This window comes from Nothoprocta perdicaria, unplaced genomic scaffold (assembly GCF_003342845.1).
Source record: "Nothoprocta perdicaria isolate Ctin4 unplaced genomic scaffold, notPer1 scaffold_20, whole genome shotgun sequence".
NCBI classification, from domain to species: Eukaryota; Metazoa; Chordata; class Aves; order Tinamiformes; family Tinamidae; genus Nothoprocta; species Nothoprocta perdicaria.
In genome coordinates, this window is record NW_020455205.1 from 289,103 (window position 1) to 308,134 (window position 19,032).

Here is a 19,032-nt window from a genome sequence, read left to right on the forward strand (position 1 = left end):
TTGTGTAATTACATTCAGATTTAAATTCTGGATGTATTTGCAGGCCTCAAGCTTCCCTAGTCCCAGATATGCAAGTCTCATCCTCCTTGCTAGTCTGGCTAGTTTTGTTCACCCATCAATGTTCCCTTGATCACTACAACGTCTTTGTGTTTAATTTAACATACATTTATATAATGTAATATTTAAGCTAGTAGATTCCTGACTACTCTGCATCTCTTTTTTTGTCCAGGAGACAGATGCAGGGATTAGCCCCTGGAACTGCATTCCTTTGAATCCATATATGAAACCTTCCTTTATTTCCCAGGCTGTCCATAGAAACAATCTTTTTTTTTTTTTTTAAAAAACATTCTCAAATCAAATACCCTTTGGGTTGCATGGCCTGCCTCCTAAAATATAACTGTCTTAAAAATCACACTCCTGCTTTTCTGTGAGATGATGCATATCCACTGTAAGTAAATAAATAATGTGCCCTGTTATATTTTAGGAGGCAGGCCATGCAACCCAAAGGGTATTTGATTTGAGAATGTGTTGCGTAAATGCAGTTTTATATGCTGCACATTAAAATATCCCCTTCAATTTTATCTCCCCCAAGGAGCGCCAGCCTTTATATGCTTCACTGCAATAAGACTTAACAAGGAGGTCATTTCTACTTCTGTACTGTCGGTAGAATGAGAAACTGGCAGATTAATAGAGCTTTGGCAGGGCGAATTTGGGGGGAAAAGCTGGAATTGAAATTGGCTTTCTTCCCACTGAATGTTTTGTTAAAAAAAACCAAAAAATAACAACAAAAAAACCCCTGATGCCATGTAATGCTATATGCTCAATCTAAAGTGTATGACTCTAACAAGATACGGTTAACGCCTTATTTTTCAGTCATGCTTTTGACTTTTTTCTCCTGTCCTTAGTTAAAATCATAGAAAGCAATGTGTTGTGCAAATGGCAGAGGCTCTTGGGAAAATCAAAAACTACCACAACAAAAATATAATCCTGTAAAATTATCTTTAAAAAGTAAATAACAATTCTCAAAGAAGCATCAGGCGATAAAAGACCCCTTTCACTTTCTGCTGCTATGTGTTTGTAGACAATCCCCTCACAGCTGCAGCTCATGTATTTTTTGTGTCTGCCAGCATCTCTGCTCCTGCTCTTTGGGTAAGCCTTCTCCTGTGCTTAATTAGAGGCTGATGGCCAGAAGGATGGATGGTGGTTTGGATGATTTTTCTTTCAGTGCTGATTGAGCTATTCTCTTTTGTACAACAAGTAGTTATGTTTTTATACAGAAATACCAATCTAGTACAGTTTAGTAACCACTAAACCACTTAAGTGAATGACTATCATTTTAAGGCTGTGGTATTTTATTGGTTCAATTTAAGAGAGTGTAAGAACCAGTAAAGTGACTTTTAAAGAGCTGAAATGTTTAGTATTATGTTTTATTTGCTATGCTTACTGCAAGCCTGCTCCTCTTGAGTTTATTGCCAGACTTCCCATTGACTTAGATGGAGCAGTTTTAAGTTCTAGGAGAATATYTGACAGAGCCATAATAAACCACTCTGTGTTTGAAGAAATACTGTTTGATTTTAAATTACTTCYTCCTAGCAAATAACTTTCAACTTGATGTAAGTGAATCCATCTAAACATCTCTTGCTGCTTCATTTCAATTCCACGTAAATGTTATTGTTTCACCATGTTTAGCTGAAGCATCACTGCTTGTGTGTATGGCCTGCTGCAAACCAGTTTATTTCTGTGGGAGTCTAAAATGAATGCACTACATGATTTAAAAATATAGAAGGGATAAACATATTTCTCACCTGAACTTTTGTAATCTTTGTAATATTCCTGTCTTCAAATAAAGAAAGGTATTTGCCAAGTGAATGTTAGCATGATTCATACCTTAAAAAAATTAGGTTACTTTTGTAATAAAAACATTGCAGATTATCAAGCAGTAACTATACTTCTCAGTCTAATTGAGCAGGGATGATTCTTCCAATTTGCATGCCTTTATTAAGAATTACCTTCCTCAGTGTTACTAATTTGAAAGGTTGATGTTTTGTTAAAGGACAGAAAAACAAAACCAAAGCAAGACATGCATTGTAGTGCTGACATGCCAGTGGTGGAATACCAGCTACTGCRTCAAAAAGCTGCACTGGTCTTTGGCTAGCAGTTTGTGCTCTAATTAGTCCTGCTAGTGCTAAGAAGTCACTAGTTTATGAGGGTGGACTGAATTTTAGGATATTCATTTAGAGAAAATTAGCCTTCTGGGTCAGAGCCTTCTTCCTAGGGCTATGACTGTTTTTGTTTGATTTTGTTCTGTATGCTGTGCTTCTGGGATGTATAAATGTACCCCAACTGTGATGACAGTGCCTGYGGCTCCTCTCAATGTAGTAATTAGTGCTTTACTGTCATATCTACTGCAAMATTTTGCTCAATTTATTTCGCTTCTTCAGCTAAAAAATATAGCCCTGTAATTTCAGAGTTGTGGAGTCTGTGCACCAATTGCAATCCTCTGTTACAGATGGGGCATTACAGTCGTTTCACAGAATACATGCTAAACCATGAAATCTAAAAAGATCATTAATTTCAAAGAGATAAATAGGAATAGCTGATGATGTTCTAACTYATTATTTGCATGCATTTTTATTTGCTTTCCTTAGAAAAAGCTTGGGAGTTGGGAATAAAATAAAATGGAGACTGTTGTTTGCCTGTTGCGAGCATCTGTCTGAGACCGATCTTAATCCTCGGCTTGTGTCCCAGATATCTTAATAAGAAGTGAGAACATGAAACATCTGGAAAAATCCTGCACTACAAATCCAAGCCAGCATAACTTCATAAAAGGTAAAATCTCAAGTCTGATGCTGCCTGGTAAACTTATTTTTAGGCAGTCTGTGTGATGGGGAGAGGTGCAGATAGAGCCCTCCTGATTTCAAAATGGATTTTGACAGAGTCCAGTGCAAAGGCCTGAGCGAATGAGCTTAGCCTGTATCTCCATACTTTAATCCGTATCTCCAAACAAGGAGAAAACTTGGCTGGAGGAAAAATGAATAAATCTATAAAGTGGGTAAAGAAGTTTGCTGTGTCACACAGCAGACCCCTGCCAGAAGAGCCTCCCTTTGGACGGTGCCTGTGCCAGGAGGCAATGCCATGTGTATCCTTATCCTCCTCCTCCTCACACAGCAGATACCTCCTGGCCCCACACAAACACCACGTGTGGGCACCCCCCAAGGGGACCCTCCCAGGTCGGACACAATGTCAGACATGATGGGGATCAGTGGGATGAGGACACAGTCCCTGCCGTTGGGGGGGGTGGAGGTTCAAGTCCTTTAAAGACTTCTAGTTCTGAGAGGTCCACTGTCCAGCTCCCCAGGTGCCTCTAATCTCCATCACAGGTGGGTGAAATTTCTATCCTGGGTGGCTGAAACACCAGGTGAGCAGCTCTGTGAGAGAGATAACAAGCTGAATAGAAACTCCTGTCATAGGTGAAAAGAGTGGAAAAAAGCACCCAATTCTGATGGAGTCTTTTTTTTTTTTTTTAAATAATAAAGCAATTAACATGAAAGATTCTTCTGTGAGCATATTGTACCCAGGAGTCAGCTCCAATTAGCTACACTAATTTTTTTTTTTTTTTTTTTGTGCGTGTGAAGGAAGATTGAAGCCACCTGAGAACAATAACTAATTATAAACTCCACTTACCTCAGGCCTTTCTGTGTGTTCAGAGTGGGCAAGTTCGCAGATAAATTGCTGGGGACCTTCTCATCTGGAGGCTGTATTCTCAGCTCTGTGCAAGCTGCTCTGCTATTTTCTCTGCAGTTGCTGGTGTTTCTTCTCTGGCAAAAAACCAAAAGATGCTGGTGAAGAAGTTGGAAGGTGGATGATTTGGCCAAGACAGTGCATGTGGAGTTGGTAGAGGTAAGAATAAAATAACATGCTTGGGAGGTGGAAAGGGCATGTGGAGCAAGAACCTCTTCTGATTCTGAAGAGGTTTTGGAGTTCATTTAGAGTGCCAATAATAATTACTGAAGGAAGAACTTGAGTTTGCAGTACTAACAAAGCAAATGTACGATGTGACACAATGCAATATAAATAAAAGTGAAGAGGCTGTGCCTGAACAACAGGAAGCATTTTCTGTGGAGTGAGATTAAAAGCATGTGGTCTTGTGCAGTTTGTGGTGCTCAGCACAATGGGCTCTCGTAGTGCAGGCATGGAGAAAGATTGAAGCAGTTTATTTCCTTTCAGCTAAACAGGGGCCTCAGTGTAGCATATCCAAAATATTTATAGTTTCAGCTTGTCCACAATTGGTTGTGGCACTTTTATGAGGTTCAGAAAGCCAAGGAGTAAAGCGCCCTTGGGTGTAAATCAGTAACACAGGGTCAGGTGGTTTGTGCTGCCCACAGCAGCACCAGAGAGAGGAGGGACCTGCGGGGAATGTCCTCGAGCAAATGTAGAGATATCAGCCTTTTTGTGGCAAATAGTGATTTTATTTTGTGAATTGAAAAGCATATGAAAGCAGATTTTTATATATATATTTATTTGCTTTTTTGTCTTGTTCTCCCCTTGTACCCCTGAAGAATTTCTGATATTATCTTGTATCAGGCGATATGAAAGAATCCTGGGGGGTTTGTTTTGCTTGGTCTAAATGTGGAGCTAAATGTGAAGAGACCTCATTTTAAAGCTCTGTAAATCCCAGCATAAAGATGGTGCCCCTTCAAATCCATATAGCAGTGTTCACTTTGAGAACAAATCTCYTATTTTTACTCATTCATTTAGCTTCATCTGTAGTCATAACATTSTATGTAAGAAACTATTAGGAAAACAAAAGAAGAGAGAGATGAAAGGTCACTCCAAAAGCTCTAATTAGCACCCTTGCTTTGCTAAGCTTTCCTGCAGTTTTTAATTTTAATCTTTTCTTTAGTGTTCGTGCTTTTATTTATTTTTATWTTTTTCTCCTTTCCCCCTTTCTGATTGCTTCATGTTTCATGTGTGGGTGGTGAGGATTTAGGATGGAAATAGTGAGATGCAACATTGTTAGGACCTCTTGGTATTTTATTTTATAACACACTTCRCTCTATCAGCAGTCCATCTCCACCACTTCTCTGTGAGATGGTCAACAACGTGCTTCTGTTGTTCTGCATGCCAATCCTTAGCATCAAAGTAAATGAGTGAATGGTGATTCACATTGCAGCTTTCCATGACTCTAATATGACTATTAAAATGTCTACTAGTCCTGAATTCCTCAATCTAACATGACAATCATGTGGCCTTCATCCATTAGAAATGGATGTGTTGGTGGCATTAAAATTATGGTACTCGGTAAGGTCAGTTTTGCCAAAGATGATACATGAAAATTCTATCAAGTGATAGCTTTAGATTGGGAATCCCAACGCTCCTAAATTCCTCAATTTAGATGAAAGAACATCAATTCTCACAAGATTTGACTTAACTGGAGCTATGATTAAGTGGAAAATTTCCACTTTCCTGTGGAAAAGGAATTAGAAGGTTTTGCTTGCTTGCTTGTGTGTCTTTTTTTTTTTTTTTCTTCTCTCTCCTCCCTCTTTTTTTTTTTTTCCAGAGCATAAGAGTTTATGTAAAACGTGCTTGCTGTCAGCTAGTGACTTTGTGTGTATGTGTGAGGCAACATGTGTGAAGCAATGCATGTGACTTTGGCAAACTGTTTACCACAATATTAAGGGTTATGTAGAGGTTGCAGAAAGAAGAGTTTCCAAAGAGCGCCTGGGCTCTGCTCTTTTCTGGCTGTTTCTTTGTGCTCCGTGAAAAATCAGCTTTGCAGTTTTAAATTTTGCCCCCAAAATCTTCCTGTCTATCACTCCTGAAAAATGAGTAGTGAACAAGGCTCCCAACCTTACYGGCTATTTAAAGTAATAGGACTACCCTATGTTCAAGGGATTTTGGTGGGGAAAAATCATAGAATGGTTTCTACAACATGCTCTTTTGTAATTTAAATTGCCTATTTAACTTACACATTTCCTTATTCCTCTAACTATGTTAAGAGAAATTTGTCTGCATAGAATTCTATTTATATTTACGTCACTTCTATAGTCAAAATTTCCAATAACCAGAAAATCTGGGCAGCAGATTCCCAGCTTAAAAGCTGGTTGTGCAGTGGCTAAGAAATGCAAGGCAGAATGAGGCTTTTCAGGCAACTTGAATGCATTTGAAAAGGTGTAAAAATTAGTATTTTGTTTGAATGTCTGGTTAATTTTGAAATATTATAATAGGCAAAAAGTGCTGCCCAGTCAAAAGCAAACGGTACATGGTAAGCTATTGTTTTCACTAGAGGCTGAAAAAAATTTCTTGTGTTCAGGACAAAGATTTACTCAAAGTGGTATCTCAGAAAAACCACTTGTTTCCATTTATAGATATGTAATAATATTACAGTAAAAATAATTTAAAAGGCTCACTTTTTATTTAAAAAAAATGATTCAAATTCTCCCATAAAGAAATCCTATGAACTTTTATAGCTGAAATGAGAAGTACTTCACAGAGTGGTGGGGCTGCATTTTATGGTTCTAAGGGCCGTGTAAGTTCTTTGACATGTAACTTGTGTGAAATCAAACTGGCCTCCTTGTCACCACTCTCTGTAGTGGTTCCATGGTGCACGGTTGTTGTTGCTGTTGTTCTGGTGCACCAGAAAGAATGTTAACTCGGGCATTTTCTAACTTCTGAATGTCAGACTTCGCAACAATAATGTCTTTAATGTAGACTTTTATTGTTGTATATATTGTATACTGTTGTATACGTGATCGAGCAACATGCTTTATTTAAAAAAAAAAAAAAGGTTAATATATAATCTCAACATTGAGAAATTGAAAAGGCATTCAGCAGCTGGTAAATCTTCCCCTGTGTTGTATCTATTCTGAATATTTCTGGAATTACAGAAGGGATAGCTGTGAAGAGCCTGTTGTACAGCTGACTTGTGAAAAAGAGAAACCAAAGAAAGTGGGGTGTGTGTGTGGGTGGTTTTTTTTTTTTTTTTTTTTTTTTTTTTTTTTTTTTTTTTTTTTTTTTTTTTTTTTTTTTNATGGGGTGGTCTGGAATGAAGGTTAAACAGGACCTGCTCCATGGAGAGCTGCTTGCTTGGTCCGAACTCCTAGACAAGATTTTTAAAAAACTTCATTTCATGCTGACAAGTAGTACTTGGTGAGTCTCAGCTGCTCTACTGGTACGGTAAAGAAGAACAGCTCCAAGTTGGTTCCTATCTTTTGTGAAAAAGATCTTAACGTCTAACGTGCACTAATAACAAATGGTAGCAATAAATCTTATCCATTTTTAGAATTTGGTATTCTGCATCAAGGATGTATGTTTTCTGGGACTGAATAGTAAAGGAAGTAGTGAAGGAGTCCAAGYTATTTTTCTGCTGGAAGTACGGGTATGCACACAGATGTGCACACACGCAAAGGCTGTGCGTACATACACGCATAACATAAAGGTTTCCATATAAGCCTTCATGTACAGAAGCACAACCTCCAAGGCTGTACTACTTTTTATCAAGATTAAACTACTTCTATACCAAGAAAAAGACCAAGTTTGTGAGCAAAAAGTCTATTACAGGTAAATAACCTGTGTAAATAAAATACATGATATCTAGAATTCAATCTAGAAGTTACATTGGTACAAATGTAACCAAGGACAAGCCATGTATAGCCTTTCTAAAATGGATAAYTTTTATGGTTTCAGCCTGATATGCTATTATTCTGTATCTGGAATAGTTTTATTGCATATGTTTTAAGTTCATCTTGAGATGGTTGTTTCAACAGTGCAGTGATTGCAGTTTACATAAATCATCACGTAATTGTGTGCAGTGTTCACCATCGTATTACTCATCTATAATTAGGAACACCCTTGGGAGGATGTGATTCTTTACATCTGTTACTACTACAGTGAAATCATTGCCTGTAGTGTTGCAAGGCATTAAAGTTTTTTAAATCAATTAAAAACCACAGGAGAATGTGATAATATATATTTCTTTATTCTTTCCTGCACATTGTTCTTTATTTTTATTTTTAAATAATGTTTTCTATTTTGCTTTTTCCTAGCAGAAAATGAACTTAAAATTACAGGTGGAAACCCCAAACTGCTGCCTTACTGGAATTTTGATTCCTTCTGAATTATTGCACTGAGCTTTCTGTAATTTCTTCATGTAACTCTGCACTGAAAAGTATGCCCGTATACAAATAATTTCCATTAGGAGTTGTGTTTGAGCATAAGTTCCTGGCTTTGACCTGTGAGAGATTGTGATTTCAAGTGGTAGTTTTGAGGTATTGATGTAGAATTTGAGGGAAACTAATAAAGCTGTTGCTACCAAGGGAGCTTATAATTCAAAATGGAAAAGCTGCAGTGAGGGAGACTTAGCAATATGTGCTTTTTGTAGCTGTGCTGTACTGGTAATAAGAGTTCAAGTCCCTGCTTTCTGTAATGTTGATTGAGGGTTCAAACATTGACCATCAATGTACTTTGGAAAATCTCTGCTGCTGASCTGAAAAACTCTCCCTACCCAATATTTCATTGAAAGTATTGCTTTCCAACTTTTCCTTATAAATTGATATTTTCTGTCTCATTAATTGAATTTGTAGCTACCTCTGCTCAGATGGCACTGACTTCCCATGAAATTTGTGGCAGTTTTATTGGTCAATTGCCCTTTGTCTTGGAGTGGTAGCCTCCAGTAACAGCACTTTTTGGTTTTCTACTAATTGAGCAGTAACAGACTTTTAGCCCTGTAACTATTAATATCATTAACTGTATTGAAGAATGTAGATACTCCTGCTAGCTTAAAGTTTGCGAAATAWCCCATGAATGAAATTTGTTTTTGGATGCCTTCAAAAGAGAGCATCAGTTAGGGCAAATATGAAAACTTCCTAAAGCAGAGAAACATAGCATGTATGTAAAGCTACAGGTAAATATCTGTCTTGTTTATATATGACCCACTAAGGATCTCATAGGACCCACTGACGTCCTATCAGCCAGTATTCAGTCCCTGAACTCTGTCAAATGCTTCTAGAAGTGATGCATGTGCTCTGCAAAGAGTCTGTGCCTTTCTTCCCTTCCTGCTCCGACTGCTCCTTGCCATGGATGTACTGCCAAGCACTTTCCTGAAATTATGGAAGATAGTGTGTGTTCATAAAAAGGATGCATTTATGTTCATAAAAAGGATGTATTAAAGATTCATAATGTTTCTTCAAGTTTCCAAAATGATCACTCAACCTATTGTTTCAGGGATTTTAGCTGGTTTTATTAACACACTTCAAAGCTCTTTGCTGATATCTGCTGAGATGTATGTGTATTTGTGGGGTTTTCTGTTTTTCTTTTGTGATGAGGGGAGGAAGAATGATGGGAAGACTGAGAAAACAGGGAATTCTCAAGTGGGACTTGTCAGGCTAAAAATTATTTTTCTTTCCTCAATGCCAGAAATTGTTTATGAAATTGAAAGAATTTTTGTTTGAAGATATGACGCATAGAAAAAAAAAATTGCTTTAGCACATCTTAGAGCTCATATCTTTTAATTTATTTTACTTACTGTATTTTTGTCATAGTTTTTATCCAGTAATGGTTTACAGTAAATTCTCTTCAAAAATTCCACATCACAAGATTATCATAAATTGCTTATTTTCTTTATTTGGGTTAGATGATAATTTTATCACATTTGTTTGTCTTCTTTCATTTATCCACCCATCCAAACTTCCAGGAGATTTTAAAAGTAAAAAGAAATAATTGAGTATAATTGTCTTGCCCATTTGCATTTATTAGCCCTGCAGGAAGAAAATCATAGCTGAGCAGATGGAGCCAGTGCAAACTAATGACTTCATCTGTTAAATTTTGAAATTATGACATGATGTTTAAAGTCTGGTTTTATGTACAGAAGACACAGGGGTTTATGAAGGCAGAGTCTGATGGATAACTGTGGGGACAGGTGGGAACTTGTTATCCATTAGAAAACATAGGACTGTGAAATGCTCTTGTGGGTGCCATCAGTTGGTCTTGTTCCCTTTAGTTCAGTGGTAAAACTCCTCATGTGGGAAGCGGCAGAAATCTGCCCAGATGATGCCGGTAACAGCTGGAGATGTGCTTCATTCCTCAGATATTTGAGAAGAGAAAATTGGCCTCTTTTCCCAAAGTCCTGAAAGACTCTAGAGCAGAACATTGAAACAAGCTGCTGGTCATATTTTCCATCCCATCCACAGGTCTRATGTGCATAACGGGAAAATCCCTCCTCATGGAATTGTCTGCTGTATTCTAAGTGAGGCATAAGCACATCATTTCATTTCTTAGGATGATTGAAAAGTTTTGAATTAAATAAAATCAACCAGCCAAACACAAGTTTGTGTAGAATAAAATAGGAAAAAAATATTTAGGCCTGGTTAATGATACAGAATATTTTACTAGACACTTTCAACAAATTGAGTGAAGGAGCCTTTGGAAGCTTGACATAATGTTTAAACAGAGCTGTCTTCTTTAAACAATGCTTTTCTTTATTTGTTTTGTTAAGGAAAACTTCAGTTGATGATGTTCTTTTAGGATGAGGCACTGCAGGCTTTGCCTCTTGCAATGCTATGTGCTAAAGCATGTWAACCTCGATAATTCAGATATAATAAAACTAATTCTGTTAGATAAACAGTAAGAATAAATTAGAGAGAAACTGGAATAACTTGTAACATGTTTCAAAACACAATTTACTGATAACTGCTTAAAGTCRTGCCACTGTACTATGGTCTAATGTCAGATCTGGCAAGCACTTAGCTCTAATATCTTGATACACTTTTCTCTTGGGATAATGAAGATTATAATGTGACACTGCTGCCGGGCACTGTGCTTTTTGTTTCTTTTCTCTCTTTCTTATGCCCCTGGAATAGATGCTCCTATATGGTTAGGCCTATAGTTTTATCTATGCAAGAAGACATTTTCATGTGGCAGAGCTGCTTGAGATAATTTTTGGCTTTTTTTTAGGTACTTTTCCAAAAGTAACTTGAAAGTCTTCTGCTTTCCTGTTTCTAAAAGCTTTAAAGCATCRGGATGATGATTCCTAAATCAAATATTACACAGGCTAGTACATGGAAAATAAAATTACATGGAGTGCAAATATGAAGGTTTGGATACAGTGCCATGGGTGTGATGCTCTATTAGTGGCCTTAGCAAGGTGGATGCTGAGACGGGGAGCAGGATGTGCAACAGCCTTCAGATTTTTTTTCAACAAATCTGTTGTTAGTTCTTACTTTCCAAACAACTACATAAATACCATATAAACAGAGGTGGTAGAGAAATGCAGAGCCCAGCCAAGACATGAAAACTTTCTAGTACTTTGGAATATTCATTTGGCTTTATGAATCTGCTGTAATGTGAAGCCAAGAATGTATGCCTCAAACTTGATGGGGCGCTTCCTTTCTGATGTAGCTCATTTGTCTTTTGGTGTAATGCTGTTCACCACTTCTGCGAAAAATTCCTTGGAGTTACTGGTACTGTTATTTTTTTTGTGTTTATGCTCTGGAAGCTCTGTTGATATTCCCAAATTCTTATGAACTTTTAGAAGCCTTTGAAGTTCTTGCATTTTTCCCCAAATGCTGGGGCCTTGTTTAGTGACATTTTTCTCTTTTCTGTTTTGCAGATTCAAATTTTAAGTTCAAATTCTATTTCTCTATTTTTGCATTATTTTGGATTCTTTCTTATGTTCTGGGTGTCAGGATCCCATTCACCCTTCAAACTAGGCTAATTTTACTTTCCCGAATATAGTCTTTAAGTCTTTCAGTTTTTCTGCACGTTCAGTTGTAGACCTAGCTTGTAATACAGTCCAAAAAAAGCTCCACTCATAAGAGATTGACTCTTGACTAGGATTTTACTCTTAAAATGATCTCAGACAACTTCTGCATTTTTATACTTCATTTAATCGTCTAAAAACAATTTGAGAAATAGCAATTTCCAGAAATAAATATGCCTGCTACCTGTTGTCTTTCACCTCCCACTGCTTATAGATACAGGTGTCTGCTGCTATTGTCTCCAGATTTCCTGGTGCTTTAATGCTGGTGAGACTCAAATTACATTTCCAGTACCCACCTGGGTTACAGTCTCTTTCACAGCCTGTTGCTGGTTCCAGCTGCTTTGTGACAGATTCTCTGAGCAGTTTTGTCTCCTAAGATCTCTGAACAGAGAAACTGAGCGTTAAACTCATCCCTCAGGAAAGTGCCACTTGACATGATGTACTTCTCAAATCTACTAAATAGTGCCTAATGTAGAGAGGTCTCTTGATGATATTGTTGCCAGCATTTAGCTAAATAAAATAAGTCATTTTGTATGAACGAACATCTCTCAATTTCCCTTCTGGGAGAGGCATAATATTAAAAAAAAAAAAAAAAAAAAAAAAAATGGATTCTAATTGCAATCTCTGTTACCAGATGTATGACATATGGTAAGTTGATCACAAACTGGCCTTTATAAATGCAATTGCAGTTTAAACTTAAAAAAAAAAAAAATCTATTGCTATTTTCCATGTTTACCAAACTTGGTCAGACCACAATGAGATGAAATCCAAAGTTTGGTTGTCTAGCAAAAGCTTAGGGAAACACAGGGGTTCATCACTGTGTACCATGTGAGCACGAGGCTTTTCATGCCAAGAAGCACACAGGGCCTTGAACAGGAGCACAGGAAGGTAGCGATGCATCTCCACTCCTGCAAAGTGCTTGCCAGTACTCTTGTGTTCAGTTCCCTGAGCTTCTTCACATCAGCCTCTGCCTTGCCCTGGGGCAAAATACTCYGGGTGCAAAAGTCATTTTTTCCATGCCTGTTTAAGGTTCTTGCAAAAATCTTTGCTAAGTCACAAATATCCTGCTAACAGATTCAAGCATTTAAGTCCGGGATCACTATACCATAATTAGCCCAGTCTATCACATTAAGCACATTATTTTTCTGAAAAATATCTGGATTTCTAGATTTATTCTTGAGAATAATCTTATTGATGGGATGGCCTTGATCAGTGTTGCCTTATGGTTCACATGTAACTGCGACAGGCTTTTTCATTTAGTGTGCAGAGAAGGTGGCCTATGGGTTAACAAATGAGTAAAGAATTTGGCCTTTAAAATATTAATTTATGCTGACATCAACATCTGTAAGCATTTCATGCAAATGGGAGAAAACATTCACCCAAGAAATCAACCCTTGGTATAAATAATCTGTTAAGGAAAGTTGTGTAATGGAACTTTTTCCATAGAGAAGGTCATCAAATGCATCTGTGAAAGTGTTTACATGACAAAATGAACTAGTAAAACCATAACAAGGCAAGAGCACCAGGAAATCCTGGAGGCTGTATTTACTCCTCATTTCCTCAGAATGGAACAGTAAGGTATTCTCCAAGAGCGATGGCAAAGGGATACAACTCAAAGTACATATGTGTACCATATGCTTTCTCATGCATCAATTCAGTGTTTTTTTTTTTTTTTTTTTAGTGCACTTCAATGTGGAGGTTTTACCAGGATAYTTCTCTTCAATATTGAAAGACTGGCCTGGAGAACATCAGGTTTCTAATGAAACTGAAACATGAGGATGCGATCAGTGAACCAAAGAGCAGAAAACCAGGCGTTCCAGGTGTACAGAACAATTGCTCTGATTGTTTTATTAGGGTGGTTGAAGTAATTTATGCAAGTACTTTCACAGATCTCTCTTGAGAGCTTTGCTCTGCCAGTGCCTTTTCTCAGTTAAAAAGTTTCTCGTGCTTGGTGTGGCTCATTTGGTAAGCATATTTGCTCCTCTTAGTAAATGAAAGCTGGCCAATGCTTCTTCCTAACAGCTGAAAGCCTATCCTCCCTCCTTGTCATCTTCCTCGTGTATGCAAGGACCAAAATGAACTTGCGCTGCAGAGGTAAAAACATCAAGACAATTGTATTGTATGAGTGTATTTCTAATTATTATATATATATTTTCTGTTCCACGTTCCATCCTTCCTTATTCTCCTTTAGAAATCAGAAATCCTCTGATTTCTCCTTTTAACATTTCTCTACCTCTCACCTCTTCCCTACTTCACTTTCATTCCCCTTTTTTTTGTAGATATCACAGATATTTGTAGATATCATAATTCTACAGAACCACAGGACGGACACAGAAGAATAAAACCAAAAGCATTACACAGATATGGCAGACATAGTAAGCTTTTAACTATTTTTCTCACAGTTCTTTCAACAGTGGGGCATATAGTCTAGGCTGAAAGTTCAACTACTCTCAAGTTCCCACAAAGTCTAAACATCCAGAGCTTCCTACTTTTGAGAAAGTGAAGTGCTATCAATGATGGTAACGACCAGCAGGGCAGCTAGCGAGCTCTCCCTTTGCTGGTCTTAACTGCTCAAGAAACACTGTCTGAAGAAACTTCTGCAATATATTATAAATTATGAAAAAAAGTATGAGTGTGTGCTTATTTTTTATCTTTAACTTCAGTGCTCCGGCCTGGCAGAAAATGAGTATATTAAAGTAGATACTTCTAAAATGAGTGAGAGTTGCTTTAAAGCTTTTCCAAGGGCTTYGAGTGATCTTTTGTTTGTGCTGTGAATTAAAAGGAACTGGCAGAGATTCATGATTATGTAGACTTCAGATTGTTTGGAGGAAAGCTTCCAGAGCTGCTAACAGTTTGCTTGAACTGCCAGTAGGCTTAGTAGGCAGCAAATGTAGAAAACAGTTTAAGGTCTTCTATTGCTTGACAATTGTAGTAATGAAAAACATAGTAAAATATGAGAAGAGGAATGTATTAATTGTTGAAAGTCAGGGAGCACCAATCAAATCAATAAAGAGAACCTAGACTTGCTTGCTGCGTTTTGGGCTTTATTATGAACTAGAGAAATGAAATAAAGAATTTGTTATGGCTGAAGGCATCCTCACTTTATCAATGAACTGAAGGTAATGAGGCTCATGTGTCTGTTCTCTGAAGGAGTGAGTGGGATACAGATTAAACTGTCATTTCTTGTACTTAAGACTTTGTATTGCTTATTAACTGGGCAGTGATCTCAAAACAGTTTTTTATAGGTTGAATTGTTTTATAGTAATAAACAATAATACTGATCCAGTTATTCTGGTATTAATGAGTAAGGATTAGACTGAGTGTTCTAAGTGTTTTTCACCTGMTTATCACAAAGGCCTTTGCAAATCAGCATTCCTGGTCCATAGAGAGAAATTAATGTGCTGGAGGTCAGTAAAAGGAAACAGGACTTGATTCTACAGGGACTCAGTCCTGTGCGCTGGGCAGAAATACCCTGATTAGGCTAAGAAGGCTGGCCTGTCTGGAAAGCATTATTGAAGCTCATGTCATGCATTGGTGCTGAAAAACAGCCTGACTTAATAAAAATTTCCACTTTGAATTCTCTTTCAACAATCAATAGCCCTTGATTTCCAATACTGTGAAATTATATTTCAGCTTGTTTAGAATATTCAGYGGTAGAAAAATGATCTTTCATTGATTTCAGGATAGCTTCAAAATGTCATGAATTTACATGTAAAGCCAAATGTTTTTAATTTTGGCAATTGGGAAGTGGAAAAGGATAGCTATATTGTTTGATATGCATCCTGAGGAAGGAAGATAACAGGACATTCCTCAGTTCTTTGCACTGTTGTTTACATGAAGATGGAGTAGAAACCTTTCCTTGGTTTCTAAGGAAACCAACCCCAACAGCTCTGACTCTTTATCAATCATTAAATTCCCTGTCAAATCTCCTGGAATAGTTCTGATTGATTTTATTTTTTCTATGTATTAGAAGGGAAATTGTCTGTGAGCCTGCTGTGAAGAACAACACTTACTTTGTAGAAAAGTTGTGCATTGCAGCCGGTGTCAGTTCTTCCTGTGATACCCCTGAAGTTAGGTGCAGTGAGACCAGGGATACAGGAGTAGCTGTCCTCCAGGATGTAACTGGCAAGAAAAATGTATTTCTATAGGAAACGTGTTTGTATTTTTTTCTGATAAATTAAAGCAAGCAAGATCTGTGACACTTTCTGTAGAAATCTGAATGAGATTCTGTTATTTCTAAGTACTTGAATGCCTGAGTAATTATAAAAAAAAAAAAAAGGGGGGGGTTAAAATTGTGCTGTGAGACTCAGTATGGAGTTTCCTCGTTGCTCCTTATTGTGTGCTTTTATTTTATTTGTTATTTTTAGTATGTTGTGACAATACTGCCTTAGTGTGTTTACGCATGTATTGTGGTACATGGCTAAGTGGTGGTGCAATTTGATCTTGCATTTGGCAGCTCCACTCTTGCTCTCTTTTCTTTCTGGTGCTACTGGGCTAATAAAATTCACAGGAACGAGTGGTTGTGAAGACAATGTGGAGGAGCAACTTCTCAGAAAACTAAGAAACCAAAGGTGTTGGTATTACAACTTGCTTATTTTTATGTTAGTCCAAGCTAACCAGGAAGTGAAATATCTTTGCTTAATGAATCTTTGAGAAATATTTGTAGTACTCTTAGCTAGTGCAAGCACAGAGGTGTCTAAGCACAAGTTAGATTGTAGTAAAGAAGATAATTTTAGCAGTTGCTACAGAGCTGTCCATCTCTTCCCTTCTTACTGTTACTTCCTCTTGCCCTTTCTGCTAGAGAAGCAAGTTGATCYGCTGCTCTGGATCACACATTTGTCTGAAAATCTTTCATAATAGTAAACATCCCTGATGGTGTTCAGGGCAATGTGCAGATAGTTTGCAAATGCAGGAAAAGCTTCCACCATCTTTACTACCGTTATTGAATCATATATAGAAATTTCTTGAAATTCAGCATTCATTTCAAATGTTTTAGTTCTCATTCTCCTTGCTTTAGTAACAGGGCTAGATTTTGTTAGCATAAGAAACAGTATTTGAACACCAAAATTCAGTGATGCAGTACAGAGGATGAAAAAAGCCAGGTGGTTTTAACAGTTTAATGAGCCAGGAACCTACTTTAAGAGAAAAATGGCAAAAGTATATTGCCAGTAAAGGAAAGGTGAAAGCAAGGGTGTGTTGTCTTTCATCTCCTGACTCTCAGTGCAAACCTTTTTTTGCTCCAGAAAAAATGGATTTCTGTAGAAAAATCCAATTTTCATCCTCCTTCTGTAATCAGAGCTTCCACAGTATAATTTAATTTCCTAATTACTACTGATTCACCTCTAAGTCTTTAATAGAAAAATATGTTTTTTTCACTTTTACATAAGAGTAAGGTCTCATCTATACTTCCTGGAAAACAACTAACAACGCTCCCTGAAAAAACCTATTAAGGATAACAATGTATAGGTGTAACTATGCACTTGAAAGCTCTGTTATCTCATGCTAGTAACCATTTTAATGGTTTTTTTTTTTTTTTTGTATTCTGAGACTTTATAGTTGTTCTGCACTGTGCATTTTACAGTTTTACATTTTTTTTTCTGGTTGTTGAGAGCACCATGTCTGACATATTTGAACGTGAGCTTTCCATACCCTTTCCTTACCTCASTGTTCTCAGCTTTGATTTCTTCATCTCAGCCCCTCAAGGCCGGCACTTTGCAGTGCTCAGCTGATGGAAAGAGATGCTCAAGTGTCCTGGGGCTTTCAGCTCCACCTGAGTTCAAGGGAGTTCAAGGTGTGCTCGCTAAAAGGCTTGGCTTTTTGGTAACTTAAAGATTTCAAACCACTCTTACAATCTGTGCCTTTCTTCCCTCTACATCTGTGCAAAGGGTTAAATGTGCAAATATTCAACAGCTATTTCAAAATGTTGAAAAAGGCAGGGAATTTGTATCTGTAGTACTTGTGTTCTTTATGGTCATTTGAGTTACTTGGGCAAGTAGCTTTACTTGAACYGTTGGCGTTCATATAGTCACCAATGTTTGCATTTCTGTGATGAGACTGAGCTTTGGGACGGTTGTCAGAAAAGAGATGTATCTTCTATCAGCATGGCACCAAGTGGCATGAAGGAACAAGCAGTGCTTGGGACTCGAAAGGGATTTTTTCCTACGTGGGGATGATGCCTTTCTTTTTCGGTGCATGGAATCTAAACAAGTCCGTGAATATCGCTGCTGTGCGCTCAACAAATAACAGCTAAATGTGCGTGTTGAAAGACAAACGCGTTTGCAAGTATTTATAGTTACAAACTTGTGGAGGGAATGATGGCAAAATGGGAATAGCTGCTTTAGTGCTGACTACATTATAGATAAGATTTAGTTTCATAAAAGCGTTTAAAAAAGAAGGTCTGAARGCCTAATCTCTGGTGGTTTTCTTCTGTTGCCATGACAAGTCTTGTAGCTTCAGAAAGCAAACGCTGCTCAGAGATTTCATTCAACAGACTTTTAATCTCGGTCCATGACTGGCTGGAAAACGGCCTCCTTTTAGAGGAATCATGATGCTTTATTTAAAGCCTTACAGTGAGAAAAGAGTTTGTTGCATCGCTTGGAAGCGTCTTTTCTGGGTTAACCCCATTTATGTTTTAGAACAAAAACTCTATTTCTTGTTTGAATTTGAGTGACATTTTTTTTCAATAGGATTTTGTTATATTTATCTGCTTCAGTGAAGAGTATCCTAGTACCTTTATTTTTTCTTAATATAGATTAACCTCATAAATAAGCATAAGTGTTTTAACTAGTGGGCCACTGTCATATAGTACTTTGAGTAAAGCATGCTAAGATACGACTTTTTCCATATTGTGTACTAGCTGTGCATTAGTTGTACCTGTAAATGTTTCAGTTGTTATTTTAGAAATCAAGCCCAACTGAACAGGCTACGAGCTGGTTTCCGTAGACCAAACTTACACATTTAAAGTAATTTTTGTAACTAATTTTGYTTTCATACATAGATACTTGTGTGTATGGAACCTGAATATGTGGATTAAATATGCCTATTTCAATTAAGTTACTGAGATTTGCATTATTGCCCACAGCTSTCCTTTAAAGTTAATTAAATATGAACTAGGGCAAATAATTGCGCCTTAAAAAGGTCAATATGTCACTTTCGTATYGTCATAGAAGAAAAATGACAGAAAGATTTGAGACTCACAACTTTAWTAAAGAGTTATGTCAATAATGTATAGTTTCTTTGTGGTATCTCTATTCTTTCAGAGTCCCAGGTTATAGTTG

The 19,032-nt window shown here is 37.3% G+C and overlaps 1 long non-coding RNA gene across 2 annotated transcripts; it reads left to right on the forward strand.

Annotated features, from left to right (window-relative positions):
- The first annotated feature begins 2,672 nt into the window (after window positions 1–2,672).
- Window positions 2,673–14,568, forward strand: LOC112946180. 2 transcript variants are annotated; one of them, XR_003249172.1, is made up of 3 exons: window positions 2,673–2,829; window positions 3,802–3,900; window positions 13,437–14,568. It is a non-coding gene; the product is annotated as an uncharacterized LOC112946180 (long non-coding RNA). The 2 variants fall into 2 exon arrangements; XR_003249173.1 differs by lacking the exon at window positions 13,437–14,568 and adding an exon at window positions 8,046–8,372.
- The last annotated feature ends 4,464 nt before the right edge of the window (window positions 14,569–19,032 follow it).